We start from the raw sequence: 16,706 nt of genomic DNA on the forward strand, positions 1-16,706 counted from the left end.
AACTGTCTAATCGTTGCAAATAATATGTAAATGATGTAATAATTGGAATTAAAGGTCATATGGAAAAGAGAGTCAATAATTATTTGAAAATCGATACTCTAGATTACGATTACATGGAAGGTAGTCTTTATGAACTAAGGACATGAAAGTGCCGGGAGAGGGGAAGGAATCCAATCCTTTTTTTTTTTTTTTGAGGGGAGATTAAAATTCATTAATAATAAGTCATACGACACTTACATAAGAAATCGTAATCGAACAATACAAAGACAATTGAACCAATTACAAGTTCGAAATAAAATAAACTACAATTACACGCGCAAATTGACTTCTTGAAATGTCACAATCTAATATATCTAATATATAAAGTGGAGTTTTTTTTATATAAAGTGGAGTTTTTTCTCGAGATTTTAAAGCACCACGTAGGATTTTTATTTTTAAAAAATTGTTAGAGCGCCACATAGGATTAATATTTTTAAAACGCTACAATAGGATTATGCCACCTAATATAAGATTAGTTAACGTGCCACGTAGGATTATAAATTATAATTATATCTAATAAATAATTCAAGTGCCACATAAGCATAATTGACCTATGAGATTTTGATGGTTACATTAATTAAATACGAAATATTATCTTATGAGATAAGGAATTTTATCAAATATTTTAAAACAAATACGGAGAAAATAATATATTACGTACAACTAATAAAATAACAAATGTAATCATATAAATATGAAAAATATTTTTTTTAATAACAGTGCCTTTTTGGTGCAGCAGGCTACATGGTGTGGCCTACTGCCAAGTCAGCAAAAATAATGGGAGTTACTGGTATTGTCAAGGTTACTTGTATTTTTCGGGTGTTACTTGTATTTTTTTTTTCAGGAGTTACTTGTATGATTACTTATTTAGGGGTTACTTATAATTTTTTTTTTCAAGAGTTATTTGTATGGATTACTTATTCAGGGGTTACTTGTTTTATTTTTTTCAGGAGTTACTGATTACTTGTATTTTTTAGGGGTTACTTGTTTTTTTTTAAGGGGTTACTTGTATGGATTACTTATTCAGGGGTTATCTGTATGAGTTAATTCAAGAGTTACTTGTATGATTAATTATTCAAGGGTTACTTATATGAGTTACTAGCTTATTTAAGGGTTACTTGTATGCATGGGTTACTTGTATGAGTTACTTATTCAAGGTTACTTGTACAAGGGTTGCTTGTACGTATGCCCTATACCAAACCAGTAACACCCTACAAGTAACCCCGACCAAAATTAGTAACACCCTACAAGTAACCCCTCACCAAAACCAGTAACATCGTACAAGTAACTCTTGAAAAAAAAAAATTGTATTCTGGGTTACTTGTTTCAATTCTGGAGTTACTTGTATTATGGGGTTACTTGTATGGAACACTTGAATGGGTTGAGTAACCTCATATCAAAATCTCGTACCAAACCAATAACACCCTACAAGTAACCCCTGACCAAAACTAGTAACACGTATACAAGTAACCCCATAATACAAGTAATACCTACAAGTAACCCCTGACCAAAACCAGTAACACCCATACAAGTAACCCCAAAATACAGGTAACACCTACAAGTAACCCCTGACAAAACCAGTAACACCCATACAAGTAACCCCAGAAACAAGTAACACCTATAGTAACACCATACAAGTAACCCCTGCCGCACCATGTGGCCAGCCATATACAAAAATTTGTGTTTTAATAAATATGAAAAATATTTTTTTAAAAAAATATAGATCGAACCGTGGATCGCACGGGCTTCATCTAGTACCATTAAACATTTATACCGGAAAAAGAAAAAAAAAGAAAAGGAAAAGGAAATTACCGCGTGAAATTAACGGAAAGAAATCATAGTACCGGAAAAAGAAAAAAAAAATAAAAAATAATACTGCGTGAAATTAACGGGAAGAAAATACCGCGTGGAAAAAAATAAAAGTAAAAATAAAAATTACAGACTGAATAAGGCCCTGTTCTTTTGAGCTTCTAGGCAAAGCAGAGCAGATTTCAGCAAAGCAGAGCAGAGCAGAGCAGATTTCAGCAAAGCAGAGCAGAGCAGAGCAGATTGAAGCAGAGTCGAGCAGATTTCATTATTATTATTATTATTATTATTTTTATTATCATTATTATTATTATTACTAATATTGTTATTATTACTATTATTATTATTATTATTATTCCAATTATTATTACTACTACTACTAATACTATAATAATAATTGTAATGCTTTATTATTGTTATTAAATATTAAATATTATTATTATTATTATTATTATTATTATTATTATTACTACTACTACTACAACTACTACTACTACTACTATTATTACTATTATTATAATCATTAAATTTTATTATTAAAAATTAATTATTATTAATAATATTAATATTATTAAATATTAATTATATTATTATTAATATATTATTATTAAATATTAATTATATTATTATTAATATTATTATTATTAAATATTAATTATATTATTATTATTATTAATATTATTATTATTAAATATTAATTATATTATTATTATTATTAATATTATTATTATTAAATATTAATTATATTATTATAAAATATTAATTATATTATTATAAAATATTAATTATTATTATTATTATTAAATATTAATTATATTATTATTATTAAATATTAATTATATACTTCCTCCGTTTTCTTTTACTTGCAACACACCTTTTAAGCACGCAGTTTTAGGAGATGATTAGTGAGGGTAAACGAGCCATTTTATCAATATAATTTTTACACGAAAATTAGAATAGAGTTAAGTATCATTTGTAAAAATTATAATGAAAAATTTGTCCATTTACATTACATAAACCAGAGCTCAAAACACGTGCCACAAGACTGTGTTGCAAGTAAAAGAAAACGGAGGAAGTATTATTATTAATAAATATTATTTATTTATTTATTATTATTAAATATTAATTATTATTATCATTAAGTATTAATTATTTATTATTATTTTTATTAAATATACATTATTATTATAATAATTCAATATTAAGTATTAATTTTAAGCAGAGTAGAGTAGAGCAGGGCAGAGCAGAGCAAATTTCAGCAGAACACAGCAGAGCAGAGCAAAACAGAGCAGATTTCAGCAGAGCAAAGCAGAGCAGAGCAGCTCTAAAGAACGGGGCCTAAGTGAATAATCCCACAAAACCTAACACCGAAAACGCGTGTGCCGTGAAATATCACCGCCATATGAAAAATAAAAACGTTCTTACCGGTAATAATTCTATTCACTCTCATTTTTCTCAATTTTGTTTCTCTTCTCATTCTCCCCTTTCTGAAAGAAGCAACATTTTCCGATCAAAAACCCAAACCCTAGATTATGTTTTTCCATTCTTCTAGATTTTTCCTCCAATTACGTGAAATCGTTGATCAAATTTCTTCAATTTGGGGAATAATTTCAGTTTATTAAGCTGTTTTTGGCAATGAATGACTGTTAATTTCGAGGCGTAATGTACCTGATTCGCCTCCTACGAAACCCTCATTTTGGGGAGAAATTCTGAAATTGGCATGTTTGAGGAAGCGGAAATATGTCAATTCGGTTTTTGTTACGAAAATGTTAGGGTTTCATCGGAGGCAAATTTGGTACGGTTATCCGATTTTTGTGGAGCAGATGATGACGAAGAAGTAGAAGTTCGATGAATTCACTAAAGGTAATTGAAGTTGATTTTTTTTTTTTTTGGTACGTTGCTGTTTAATTGATTTAATTGCGAATTCCAGAATTTTAGTTATTAGTTATTATTTGTGTTATTATGTTGTGGAATAGGCAGCTAGCTGCCTAGCTATGAAGTATCTGTATTTTTAGTGTACAATTAAATTTACTCTTTGTTATGGTAGCGATTTTTGGTACTTCTGGGTGTAATTGGGAGAGTTGTTGATTTGAGGGTGTACAATTAAGTTGCTACATTTGCACTTTTTATTGGTTTATAGCCTGCCAAATATTTGTTGTCTTTGGTGAATGAGTAATGTTGATTATTTTTTCTGTTAAGTATATAAGTAAAGGTTTTGAGGGAGTAGTTAAGTTTGAGAGCAAGGTATTTTAAGGCAAATAATATGAGTACAGTCCTTACGAAAATTAAAACTCAATTTTGACGGAAGTTCGGGTTTTAGCAGAAGCCTTTGCTTACATTTTTTTGGGTGTATAGATTTTGTGGTTATTTATGTAATGAGAGTGGATGGGGCTTTTGAGGCTCTAGTGGGCTTTACCTTGTTGATTTTTGGGTTTCTTTGATACTAAGAGGTTTCGGTTTGAGAGGAATGTGATGTTATGTTGCTTTTGAGTTTATTTATGGTGTAATAGTAGATTGGTCCTATGAGGTTCTAGTAGCTATTTTTGAATGGTTTCTTTGATTTAGAGGTTTCGGTTTGAGAGGAATGTGGTGTTATGTTGCTTTTGAGTTTATTTATGGTGTAATAGTAGATTAGTTCTTGGAGGTTCTAGTGGCTATTTTTTTATGTGTGGTTTGTGACAAATGTATTTTAGAAGCATCCTTGGAGTAATTTTGTGAAGAAATTTATAGTGGGAACATTTGAAAGGAACTGGGGTAGCCAAGTGCATAATATTTTAATGGTTATTGTGTTTTTATTTGAGAGTCTGAATGATGGCATGTGTTTACTTAAGGAGGTAATGGTATGTTGAAGTGAATTTTAACTGGGGAGTTACTGATACCTAATCAGGTTAGTTGTGAGGTCCTTTGAACCAAAAGCTCGAAATGAGTGACTATTAATTGTCAATATAGTTGCACATGTTTGAAGTTGTTTAGTTGATTGATGAGTTAATTCTGGAAGGATTTACTGGTATTAAGTGTTTTTTATAGTGTATAACATACTTTCTGTGTTTAGTATACTTATATAAGGGATTAGTGCTAACAATTTGTTGCACATCAGTGAAGTTTTGAAGGGAATTCAGGCTGCTGAGTATGTGTTGTTGAAAGTGGGGGTTGTGTTGGATCTTTTGGTTTATTCGATGAAGGGGTTTCCTTTTGAATGACGCTTGATGATATGATATAGCAAATAGCCAACTAATACTTAGTAACTGTGGAGAGCTGAATGTTTTTGTAACAAAATGTGTGGGGCTACTTGTTTTAAAGTACTTATTAGGCTCTTTCCATCATTTGCTTTACTTTGGATTATAATTCTTGTGGGAATGTGAGATGTTGAAGGCTTGTAAGTTTTAAAGAAGGCTGTATATGCCTGTTTAGTTTAATTGATTTTAGTATTGCTTGGTGGACAATAGAGTAAGAGAAGTTTTCATAATTAGATATAATATAGTTATAGTCATATATGAAGGTTTCAAATTATATATAGTGATATGTATTTCCAATTTTTCCTATAGTCTGTGGCTGTTATGTATAGAATTGTTGTCCTAATGTTCGATTAAAGCATATTGCAATGAGAAAGATTCCAAGGGTTAATGTGGGCAGGAAAGGGTTTTGTACCCTTAAGGATTAAGGATAATGATAGTAATTTTTTCTTCCATACTAGTTTAAATCTTATTATCTATGGTGAGTATTGTGCATATTAGAATGGAATGTTGTTACTTTCAAGGATTTCTTATTGTGGTGGGCAGTGGCTTTATAATCTTTGGGTTTATCTGACCAGCGGTTCTGGTTTAGAGAGCAAAATGAGATGATTTATGCGTTTGAGTTTTCAATATTGGTGTAAACGTGGATTGGACTTATGAGGTTCTTGTTGCTATTTTTATTATGTGGTTTATGAAAATTTTAGGAAAAATCCATATATTGGGGAACCTTTGAGATGAACATGGATCCTAGTCTGTTATGTTTGATGATTGCTATTATGTGCGATTTCTAAGTATGTATGAGTGGATTGAGCTTTTGGGGACCTGTTGATTATTAGCTTTCTTGTTTAATGCAAAGTTATATATAAAAATTGTACTTGTGGAGTAACCATTTGAAGAAACTTTTATTTTGGGACACATTATAGAGGACTCTTGGGAAGCCGAGTCAGTTATGTTTTGATGTTTGTTATTGTGTGTCTAAATGTTGAGCTGTGTTGACTTATGGAGGGACTGATATGTTGATTTTTGCTGACTTATGGATGAGTTGATAGGTTGAGAACAAGATTGTATTATGGAGTTTGTGAATACTTTGAAAATTTTGTGGGGAATTTTATTTCTTGAATAGTTAGGTTTTGAAAGTATACTTGGAGTAATCATGTGAGAAAAATCTTTGTATTGGGAAACCTAAGAAGACTTTTGGGATGCCAAGTTTGTTTTGTTTTTGCTTGTGGTTTTTTGAGTTTAATTGTGTTGTGCTGATTTAAGGAGAGTGACTTTTATGTTTAGTTGTGTTGACATAAGGATGGCTGATATGCCAAGTATAATTATGGAGTCTGTGAATTTGTGATACCTTAACTGCGCTTTTGATAGTTTAGCGATGGTTTATTTTTTGATTAATTGGAAGTCATATATTGGAAGTATACTTGGAGTCATGAAGAAACCTGTATATTGGGCTGTAATGTTTTGATGCTTGTTATTGTGTATTTGTGTACTTATGTGGAGTTTTGTTGATTGAAGAGGAGGGATTGATATGTTTAGCTGTGTTATTTAGGGGTGGATTGAGTTTGTAAATATTGGGATTTCTTGATTGAGTGTTGGACATTGGATTCTGAGCTGTGTAGTTTTGGTGCTCTTAGGCGGTGGATGGTAGTTTTGTGAGGATTTCTGTTTTTCTTTGATGTTTGAGATAAATGTTCTTATTTATATCTTCGTAGGCTTTTTTATTTTTATTTTTTTTATGTTGCACTTATGAGAGTAGATTGTGATTTTGAAGTTTTATTGATCTCTTTATTTATTTTGAAGTTTTAATTTCTGTATATATTTTTTGGTTTGAGGAAAGACTTATATTGTTAGCATACTTGGTAATCTTAAGAAGAACTCTTTCACTTTATTGGGTAACATATAAAGGGGACTCAAGAAGTTAAGTTTGTTATCTTTTGATGATAATTGAAAAGTGTTAAGGAGTGAATGGTATGTTGACTGTTGAGAACTAGAGCCCTTTTAATGGTAAGTGAAAAGTGTTGACTTTAAGGAGTAAATTATATGTTGAGAACTAAAGAGCTTTGATGATAAACGAAAAGTGTTGACTTTAAGGAGTATATGATATATGTTGAGAACTAAAGAGCACTTGGAGTGTTTTGCGATACCTCAATTAGGTAATTTGTGAGATCATTTGATGAAATGAGTAACTCTTATAAATAGATGCTCTAGTTGGAAGTTGTATAGTCAATTGAGTGTTTTATTTTGGAAGATTTCTTATTTGTGTTACTAAATGTGTATATCATGTTATTTACACAAAGTATTTTGCGAATTTTAAGTTATGAGTGCAAATAGATTGTTTTAATTATGAAACATCCAGGTTGTTGAGTTTCGCGAGATCTAAAACCGGAGGTTGTGTTGATGTGATCTGTTAGTGTATTTGTTTTAGGGATTTGTTGCGAAGAGGAATGTAATGCATGATCTTTGTAGAAATGTTGTCATGCTGTCTGATTATTATTTAGGTAAAGCTTATTGCAATGAGAAAAGATTTAAGAGTGTCGCACATTGGAAGTACTTCTAAAATTGTTAATGACTGGTTATTTCTTCTGTGGGCTGGAGAGAATTTTGATCTTCTTAAGGTTTAGGGTGTTGAGAGTATTTTTAATTTTTGTTATATTTTACACCATGTGATTTATGTCAAGTAGTGTGCATATTGCAATGAGGAAGATGCCAAAGGTTAATGTGGGCAAGAAAGGGTTTTGTACCTTTAAGGATTAAGGATAATGAAAGTAATTTTTTCTTCCATAATAGTTTAAATCTTATCATCTATGGCGAGTATTGTGCATATTAGAATGGAATGTTGTTACTTTCAAGGATTTCATTGTGGTGGGCAGTGGCTTTATAATCATTGGGTTTATCTGACTAGCTGTTTTGGTTTTGAGAGCAATATGATGATATATGCGATTGAGTTTATAATAATGGTGTGAGAGTGGATTGGTTTTTGAAAATTTTAGGAAAAATTCATATATGAGATGAACATGGATCCTAGTCTGTTATGTTTGATGACTGCTTTTATATATGATTTTTAAGTATGTATGAGTGGATTGAGCTTTTGAGGATCTATTGGCTATTAGCTTTCTTGTTTAATGGAAAGTTATATATTATAATTGTACTTGTGGAGTAACCATATGAAGAAACCTGTATTTTGGGATACATTAAAAAGATCTCTTGGTAAGCCAAGTCAGTTATGTTTTGATGTTTGTTATTGTATGTGTCTAATGCTGATTGGGGTGGATATCCGGATACCAAGTTGAGTTGTGTTGACTTATGGAGGGACTGATATGTTAATTTTTGCTGACATATGGATGAGGTGATATGTTGAGAACAGAATTGTAGCTATGGAGTTTGGAATACTTTGGCACCTTAGTTTGGTTTTTGAGAATCTAGTGGGGAATTTTATTTCTTGAACAGTTATGTTTTGAAAATATACTTGGAGAAATCACGTGATAAAATCTTTGTACTGGAAAACCTAAGAAGACTTTTGGGATGCCAAGTTTGTGTAATAAACTAATATTACTCGATGTAATAACAGTACAACGAAGGAGAAAAACTCAGAAATTTGATTAGACAAATTAATGGTTTTACAACGATAGTAGTAGGTTTAGCCTACAAAGCTCCAATAGTGACTTTAGGTCACAACTCTCCTAAGAAACTACTCCAAAATTCTGCCTACCTCTTCTTTCTCTCCTTTCCCTATTTATACTAAGGCTAACAACACTAACCTAATAATACTAGACTTCCCATATTGCCCATATTACATTTGATAATTACTAACATACTAAACTACCCATAATACCCTCCCCTAGTTAGTTCATTACAGTTTGTTATGTTTTTTTGCTTGAGTTTTTTTTAGTTCAAGTGTTGTGCTGATTTAAGGAGTGACTTTATGTTTAGTTGTGCTGACATAAGGGTGGACTGATATACCAAGTATAATTATGGAGTTTGTGAATATCGTGAATTTGTAATACCTCAATTGGGCTTTTGATAATCTAGTGGTTGTTTATTTTTTGGTTCATTGGAAGTAATATATATTGAAAGTCTTGAAGTCATATGAATTAACCTGTATATTGGGCTGTAATGTTTTGGTGATTGTTATTATATGTGTACCTTTTTTTTTTTGAAACCTATTATATGTGTACCTAAATGTGGAGTTTAGTTGATTGAAGGAGGGACTAATATTTAGTTGTGTTATTTAAGGGTGGATGTATGAGTTGAGAACTAAAGTGTAAATCTGAGTTTGTTAATATTGGAATTTCTTGATTGAGCGTTCTGTCTATTGGATAGATTGGAATCTGAGCGGTTTAGTTTTGAGGATCTCTGTTTTTTTATGATGTTTAAGATAAATATTATGATATATAGCTTCTTAGGCTTTGGACTTATGAGAGTAGATTGTGCTTCTAAAGATTTATTAATTTCTGTATTTATTTTAAAGTTCTAATTTCTGTATATATTTTTTTGGTTTGAGGAAAGACTTATATTGTCAGCATACATGGTAATCTCAAGACGAACTTTTGATGGTAAATGAAAAGTGTTAAGGAGTAAATGATATGTTGAGAACATATGTTGGAGGTTTAGGACTAAAGAGCTTTTGATGGAAAACGAAAAGTGTTGACTTTAAGGAGTAAATGATATGTTGAGAACTAAAGAGCACTTGGAGAGTTTTGCGATACCTTAATTAGGTAATTAGGTAATTTGTGAGATCATTTGATGACATGAGCAACTCTTAGAAATAGATATTATTGATGCACTAGTTGGAAGTTGTATAGTCAATTGGGCGTTTTATTTTGGAAGATTTATTAGTTCTTACTTGTGCAACTTAATGTGTATATCATGTTATTTATGCCAATAATTTGCGAATTTTAAGTTATGAGTGCAAATAGCTTGTTTCAGATTATTTAACTTATGAAATATCCAGGTTGTTGAGTTTTGTGTGATCTGAAACTGAAGTTGTGTTGATGTGATCTGTTAGATTATTTGTTTATGGGATTTGTTGCGAGAGGAATGTAATGATATGCATGATCTTTGTAGAAATGTTGTCATGCTGTCTGATTACTATTTAGGAAAAGCTTATTGCAACTAGGAAAGATTTAAGAGTGTTCATGTTGGAAGTGCTCCTTAAATTGCTAGCTGGTTATATCTTCTGTGGGCTGGAGAGAATTTTGATCTTCATAAGGTTTGGGATGTTGAAAGTGAAATAATTTTGTTATATATTACACCATGTGATATTTGTCAAATAGTGTGCATATTAGAATTGAATGAGTTAAGATTTGTGAGCTTTTAAGGCTGTTAATGTGATGATTTTTGGGTTTTTTTTTATTGGAGATTTTGGTTTGAAGGACGATGTTGTATTGCTTTTGAGATTGTGTTATTGTTGTGCGAGTAGATTTGGGTTTGATGTTTAGTGAAATTGAATGAGTTGTTTAGATTTGTGAGCTCTTATGGCTGTTGACTTAATGTGATGATTTTTGGGGTTTTTTACTGGAGATTTTGGTTTGAAGGACGATGTTGTATTGCTTGTGAGGTTGTATTATTGTTGTGAGAGTAGATTGGGATTTGATGTTTAGTGACTTTGTTATTCGGTTCATGAAAAAGTTATCATTTTGTTTTGCTAGTTGTTATAGTGTGTAAATTTTGGATCAAAATGTTGAGATGCGTTGATATTGGGAGGGTAAGATATATTGTGATCAAAAGTATCTATATATGGAGAATGTGATATGTTGAATGGGTAATCTGTGAGTGAGATCATTTGAACTGATTGATAATTATTGTGTTTTATGCAAGGGTCTGATGGTGGCATGGGTTGACTTAAGGAGATAATGATTTGTTGAGGAAAAAATGTTAATTAGGGAGTTTCTGATACCTTAATCGGGTTATCTGTGAGATCGTTTGAATAGAACGATTGAAATGAGTTGAATAGAGGTGCACAAGCGGAAGTTGTATAGTTGATTGAAAATTTACTTTTGATAGAATGTATTGTTTTTTAAGTATGGAGAATTTCTTATAGTGCATATTATGTTGGCTTTGCCAAGTAATGTGCTGTTTATGGTATGAGTGCAAATATTTGTCGTAATTTATCTGACATTTGAAGGGAATATAGGATACTGAGCTTGGGTGTTCTGAAAGTGAGGGTCTGTTAAGGGGATTTGTTTTGATAGTAATATTATTTTTGATTCAATTTGTGTGTGGGGTTTGGGTCTGTTGATGTGTTGATTAATTTGATGAGGGGTTTATTTTGATAATAATATTATTTTTAAAAATATGTGTGTCTTAAAGGAGGGCGTTTGTTTAATTGATGGCAGGTGTATTTTAGGTGTAGTTTGGTGGATAGAAGAGAAAGTTCTGCTATTAGAATAGTTATAGTTGTAATGAAGGATTTAGATTATAAATGTTGACATGTATTTTTAACTTTTTGGTTATCCTTTGCTGGTTGGTATAGAAATTTTCCATGATGTTTACTATAGATCATAACTATTTTTTTCAATGAGGAAAGATTTCAGTCCATCCCATATACAAAGTACTCTCATAATTGCCGATGATTGTTTATTTTATTCTTCTATAAGGGCAGGAAAGGATTCTGATAATTTTAAGGTTTAGAATATTCTTCTATATGTATTATATGTTTTTTTGAAGTGTGTGTGTTTGGGGTGGGTTGGGGGGGGGGGGGGGGTGGTCAAGTAGTAAGCTTATCTGAAGTAATGTGCGTTTTTAACGTTTTGGGTGGTCTGATGGTGCTGATATTAGCTATAATCTTTGGGTTTCTTTGGATTTAGAGTGTTTGCTTTGAGAGGAATACAATGACATTTAGATTTTGAAGTTATTTTTATGATATGAGACTATGAGAGTAGATTAGTTATAGTGGTTATGTTTATCATTGATGATTGGAATTTTATTTTGAAAGCAGACTTGGGACTAATATTGTGAAAAAATCTGTATGTTGTGGGAAATTTGATATGAACTTGTATTGCTAGGTCTATTATGTTTTGATGGTTATTGTGTGCGATTTGTGTGCCCTACACATTGGGTTTTTGAGGCTTTAGTGGGTGTTTATTATGTGGTTTGGACATCTTTATTTTTGAGAGCACATACTTGGAGATTTGGAGTGGTCTTGTGAAGAAATCTATATGTTGGGAAACGAATTAGGCGAACTAGGGAAGCCAAGTCTTATGTTAATATCCAAATGCCAAGTTGTCCTTTTGATGATTTGTATGGGGTTTTTGGGTCTAAAGGATGAGATATATAATTAAAAGAGGGAATGATATGTTGAGAACGCAACTATGGTTTTCTAGTTGGCGAAATTGAACAATTTTATCAGTCACTCGATTTAATTGATGATGTAGGTTTGCAAGTTGGAAGTTGTGTAGTTAATTGACTACTTTATTCTAGAATTATGTATTGGTATTGTGTTACATTTAGCACATGGCATGTATTTTGTGCCGAGTAATGTGGTATTTTCAGTTATGAGTGCACAAAGTTTGTAGATTCTCTAGGTTATAAAGATAGTATAGGTTGCTCTGTTTTCACCTGAGAATGGAGGTTTTATGATGAATCTATTTGTTATCTGATGAGGGGTTTTTCTTTGTGAGAGGAATATGTTACTATCTCTTAATCATAGAGCTGAATGTATTTGAAACACATTGCGAGGGGAATTGCTCTTGCCCATAGAATTACTTGCTGGGAATTGTCCAGCTTTTGCTGACTAATCAATTTTTGTGGGAATGTTGACGTTGGGAGTCTTATGTTGATTTTCAATTAGACTGTATATTTCTCCGGACAAAAGTATAAGTTTCCCTTATTAGATATAATTGTTGATGAAGGGTTCAATAGAATTGAGATCATGTGAGTACCTAGCTGAATAATAGGAATTAGGAACTAATCTCGGCCATTGATCGCACTCGTCGCTATTTTAAAACTTTTTTCCAGTTTTTTTAACTTTTAAGGCACTTTCATTTACTTTAAGACTGATTTCATTTACTTTTACTAAATTTTTATTTACTTTTGAGAAATAAAACTGGAAACTACTTTATAAAGTTAAAATATTACAAAAATGCCATTAATGACACGGGAAGCATGTGAGTCATCCGATTAACATGATCTAAGGGCCTAGATTAGTTCCTAGTTCTTATTTTAGCCTTGGCTCTCATTATAACTTGGTCCGGGTTCAATAATAGTTACTGCTATTTATTTCCAAATTATTGTTATTTTATTAAGCTATTTTATTTTTTATTTTTTGAAGAACTAAGGAAATGTTTAATCGCATCCCATATAGGAAATGTTTTTTTTATAACTGATGGCTATTCTTTTAATTATTATATATGGGCAGGAAAGGAGAAATACTTTTTTTTTTTTCTCTTTCTATTAAGGTTTAGGATACAACAACAAAGCCTCAAGTCTTTTAAGGTTTAGGATGTTGAAAGATATTTTTATACAATGCTATTAATGTCAAGAAGTGCATTTTTAGGAATTGAATACGAGTTGTTAAGTTTAGTGTGGTATGGAGGTGGACAGTAGCTGTGTAATTATCTTTGGGTTTGTTTTATTAGAGGTTTTGTTTTGAGAGAAATATAAAAATGTAGTGTTTTTCAGGGAGGATCTAGGCCTTCTAGCTGTTGTGTTTATATGGTTAAGAAATTTTTTACTATAAAATTATACTTGGAATAATCCTGTTTAGAAATCTATGTATTGGGAAACATTTGAGAGGGATATGGGAAGCCAAGTTCATTTTGTTTTTATGGTAATTGTGGGTTTAAGACCATCTCCAATGGTAAGACTCAAGTTTGAGTATTGAAATACAAAATGAGTTGATTTTTACCTCCACTGGTGAGACTCGAGCTTGAATATTGAAATACAAAATGAGTTGATTTTTACCTCCAATGATGATACCATACCTACTTCTCAATTTAACAACTCGTATGAAGTCTAATTTGTTAATGGTGAGACTCTCTAAAATATACAAATGTCACTTTTAATTTATGACCCATCAATTATTATAAGAAAAAAGGTAAAACTTAAATAAATTACAAAATATATTAGAATATTGACAAGGGCCCACACTTTTTGTCAAATGAGACTCAAAGTTGAGTATCTAAACTTAGCAACTCTAAAAGATAGATGGTCTAAGGGTCTAATTGATGATATTTGGTGACTTGAAAGAGGGAATGATATATTGAAGGAGGGAATGATATACGTTAGATGTTATTGTAGTTTTTCTCCCAGGGAATGAAAGGATTTTTATCTTTTTAAGATTAAGGATGTTGAAAATATGTACTAGTATTTTTTTCGCTATATATCGAACAATGTCAAGTAGTGTGATTATCAGAGTGGGGTGTGAGTAATTCAAGTTTGTGTTTGGTAATATTGTGATAATTGTTGGGTTTCTTTGATTGGAGCTTCTGATTGAGAATAATACTATTATATACTACTTTTTGAGGCTATAATGACGTTGTGAGAGTAGAATTTGTAGTGTGGGTTTTGAGGGCTGTGATTATTATGTGGTTTATGAAAAGTTGTATTTTGAAAGCATCCTTGGAGATTGGAGAATCTTTTGAAATAAAATTTTTGTTGGGAAACTTTTAAGAGGTTATTTGGAATTCAAGTGCATTTATTTTATTTTATTTTATTTTATTTTTTTACAGTTGTTTTACTTTGCGACTTTTATGTCATTATGATGAGAGTTGTTTAAGGAGTGAATAATATGTTGAGAACAAAGGGTAATGGGGGATTAGTGATTACTAGTTTGCGACTTTTATGTCAGTATGATTGTGATAAGTGACTACTAGTTTGATGATATATATAGATGCACAAGTTGGAAATAGTATAGTTAATTGACGGTTTTATCTTGGAAGGATTCATTGGTATTAAGTGTGACATATAGTGTATAGTATGTTATATATGCTGCTACTTTAAGTTATGAGTGCAAACAGCTGGTGTTGTAGATTATCTACTTATTTTTGGTAAGTTTTAGTATTTTATGTTCTACGAAGGTGAAATTTGGTTCAGTCTAATATGTTAATTTATTTGATGAAGGCTTATGTTTTTGGAGGGAAATGGTGAAATGTAAGAGTAAGTAATACAGTCTTAGTGTTCTTGAAACAAAATACTCATATATATTGGTGCACGTGTTGGAATTTTTATTGTTAGTTGATTATTATATTTTGGAAGAATTTATAGGTATTAATTCTTATTGTGATAGGGTGTGAAATACTTATGCCAAATGATGTGCTACTTTGAAATTATGACACTTGAAGAGTGGAAAAAGCTTGTAGATTAGCTTACTTTTGCTGGGAATTAGGTTGCTGAATATCGTGTGTTCTGAAGGTGGCTTTGTTGGTTTATATGTGGAGGGGTCTCATTTTAGAGGAATAAGATGGGCAAGTTATACGAATCAGGAAGCTGAATATTGAAATTGCCAAATTTTTGGAGTATTGAGGATTGTAGAATTACTTTCAGGGCCTTTGTCCAAGTTAAGATTATTAAGTTTTTTTTTTGTTTTTCGAGGAAAAGTTAAGATTATTAAGTTGAACTGGAAAGTCTTGCTGATAACTAAAATGAGTTTGTGGAAATATATTTATATTTTTTGCAGTTAAGTGGCTTGTTGCCTTCTTTCATATGCTTAGTATTAAGGTTGTATTTAGTGAGTGATTTCAATTGATGATAAGTTTGTACAAATTATTTCATATCTGACCCTACAGTGTACTAAATAATGGGTGGGGGGACTTATCTTATAGATGGTGCAGTGGTATATGCCCTCTGAAGTCTCTTATTCCCTTATTCATTCCCCCTAATTTCCTCTACCACCCCACTCCCCGCAAAATGTGGACTAGAGAATTTGTATACATCTCTGAACGACTGTCTTGTTGTGTGTATACATTGTATACCAAGATAGACGGTTTTTCTACACGATAGTCCATCCATTCCAGAATGATGTTTTTAATTATGTTAATCGATGTAAGTTATTGCAAATATTTGACCGCACATATTTAAGAGGAAGCCCGAGTTTCTCAATTGAGAAACGGTGGCTGTTTCTCAAATGGCAATATTGAAATTATTTAGACATTATAGTGGACCCCTTTGCTGATTGTATGTGAGAAAGTAGATGTAATTTATGCACAATTTACTAACTCCGTTAGCTTGTTGTCTCCTTCCTCTCTTCCTTCTTCCTTCCTCAACAAACAACAATGGTGGATGCTGCTAAACACCACAACAAGCACCATCTTCACCAAAACCAACAAAACCCCAATCCCAACAACACCATTTTGAAGCCGCCGATTGTAACGAAAAACCCTAAAAAAATTATACAAATTAATGGTATGGTGAACCCCAAAAGGTAGGTGTTTTATCGTTTGCTTGTTAGTACCATTGATTAGGTAAAGCTCGAACTTGGAGGAATTTGGGTAGCTTCAGACTTCAACAGAGTTAATACCATTGAGTTAACGCCATCAAAAAACATTGCAATTCAACGTTTCCATCTAGAAATCTTGATGGACAAAAATACCCCATTCTTTTCCACGCAAAATGACGCTCGTGCCCTTTTGAGAAACATACAAGTTTCTCATGTTGAGAAACTTGTATTTTCTCCATATTTAATCTCATACG

General features: G+C 31.6%; 1 protein-coding gene across 1 annotated transcript in view; it reads left to right on the forward strand.

The window, feature by feature from the left end:
• Nucleotides 1-3,311: 3,311 nt before the first annotated feature.
• LOC145617686 (O-fucosyltransferase 36-like) overlaps nucleotides 3,312-16,706 on the forward strand; it is a 39,480-nt gene continuing 26,085 nt past the window's right edge. Inside the window, exon 1 of the mRNA XM_081672423.1 lies at nucleotides 3,312-3,708. The gene's annotated coding sequence lies outside the window, so the exon portion shown is untranslated. The remainder of the gene's footprint in view (nucleotides 3,709-16,706) is intronic.

The sequence above is a fragment of the Chenopodium album genome, chromosome 26 (assembly GCF_948465745.1).
Source record: "Chenopodium album chromosome 26, dcCheAlbu1.1, whole genome shotgun sequence".
Lineage (NCBI taxonomy): Eukaryota > Viridiplantae > Streptophyta > Magnoliopsida > Caryophyllales > Amaranthaceae > Chenopodium > Chenopodium album.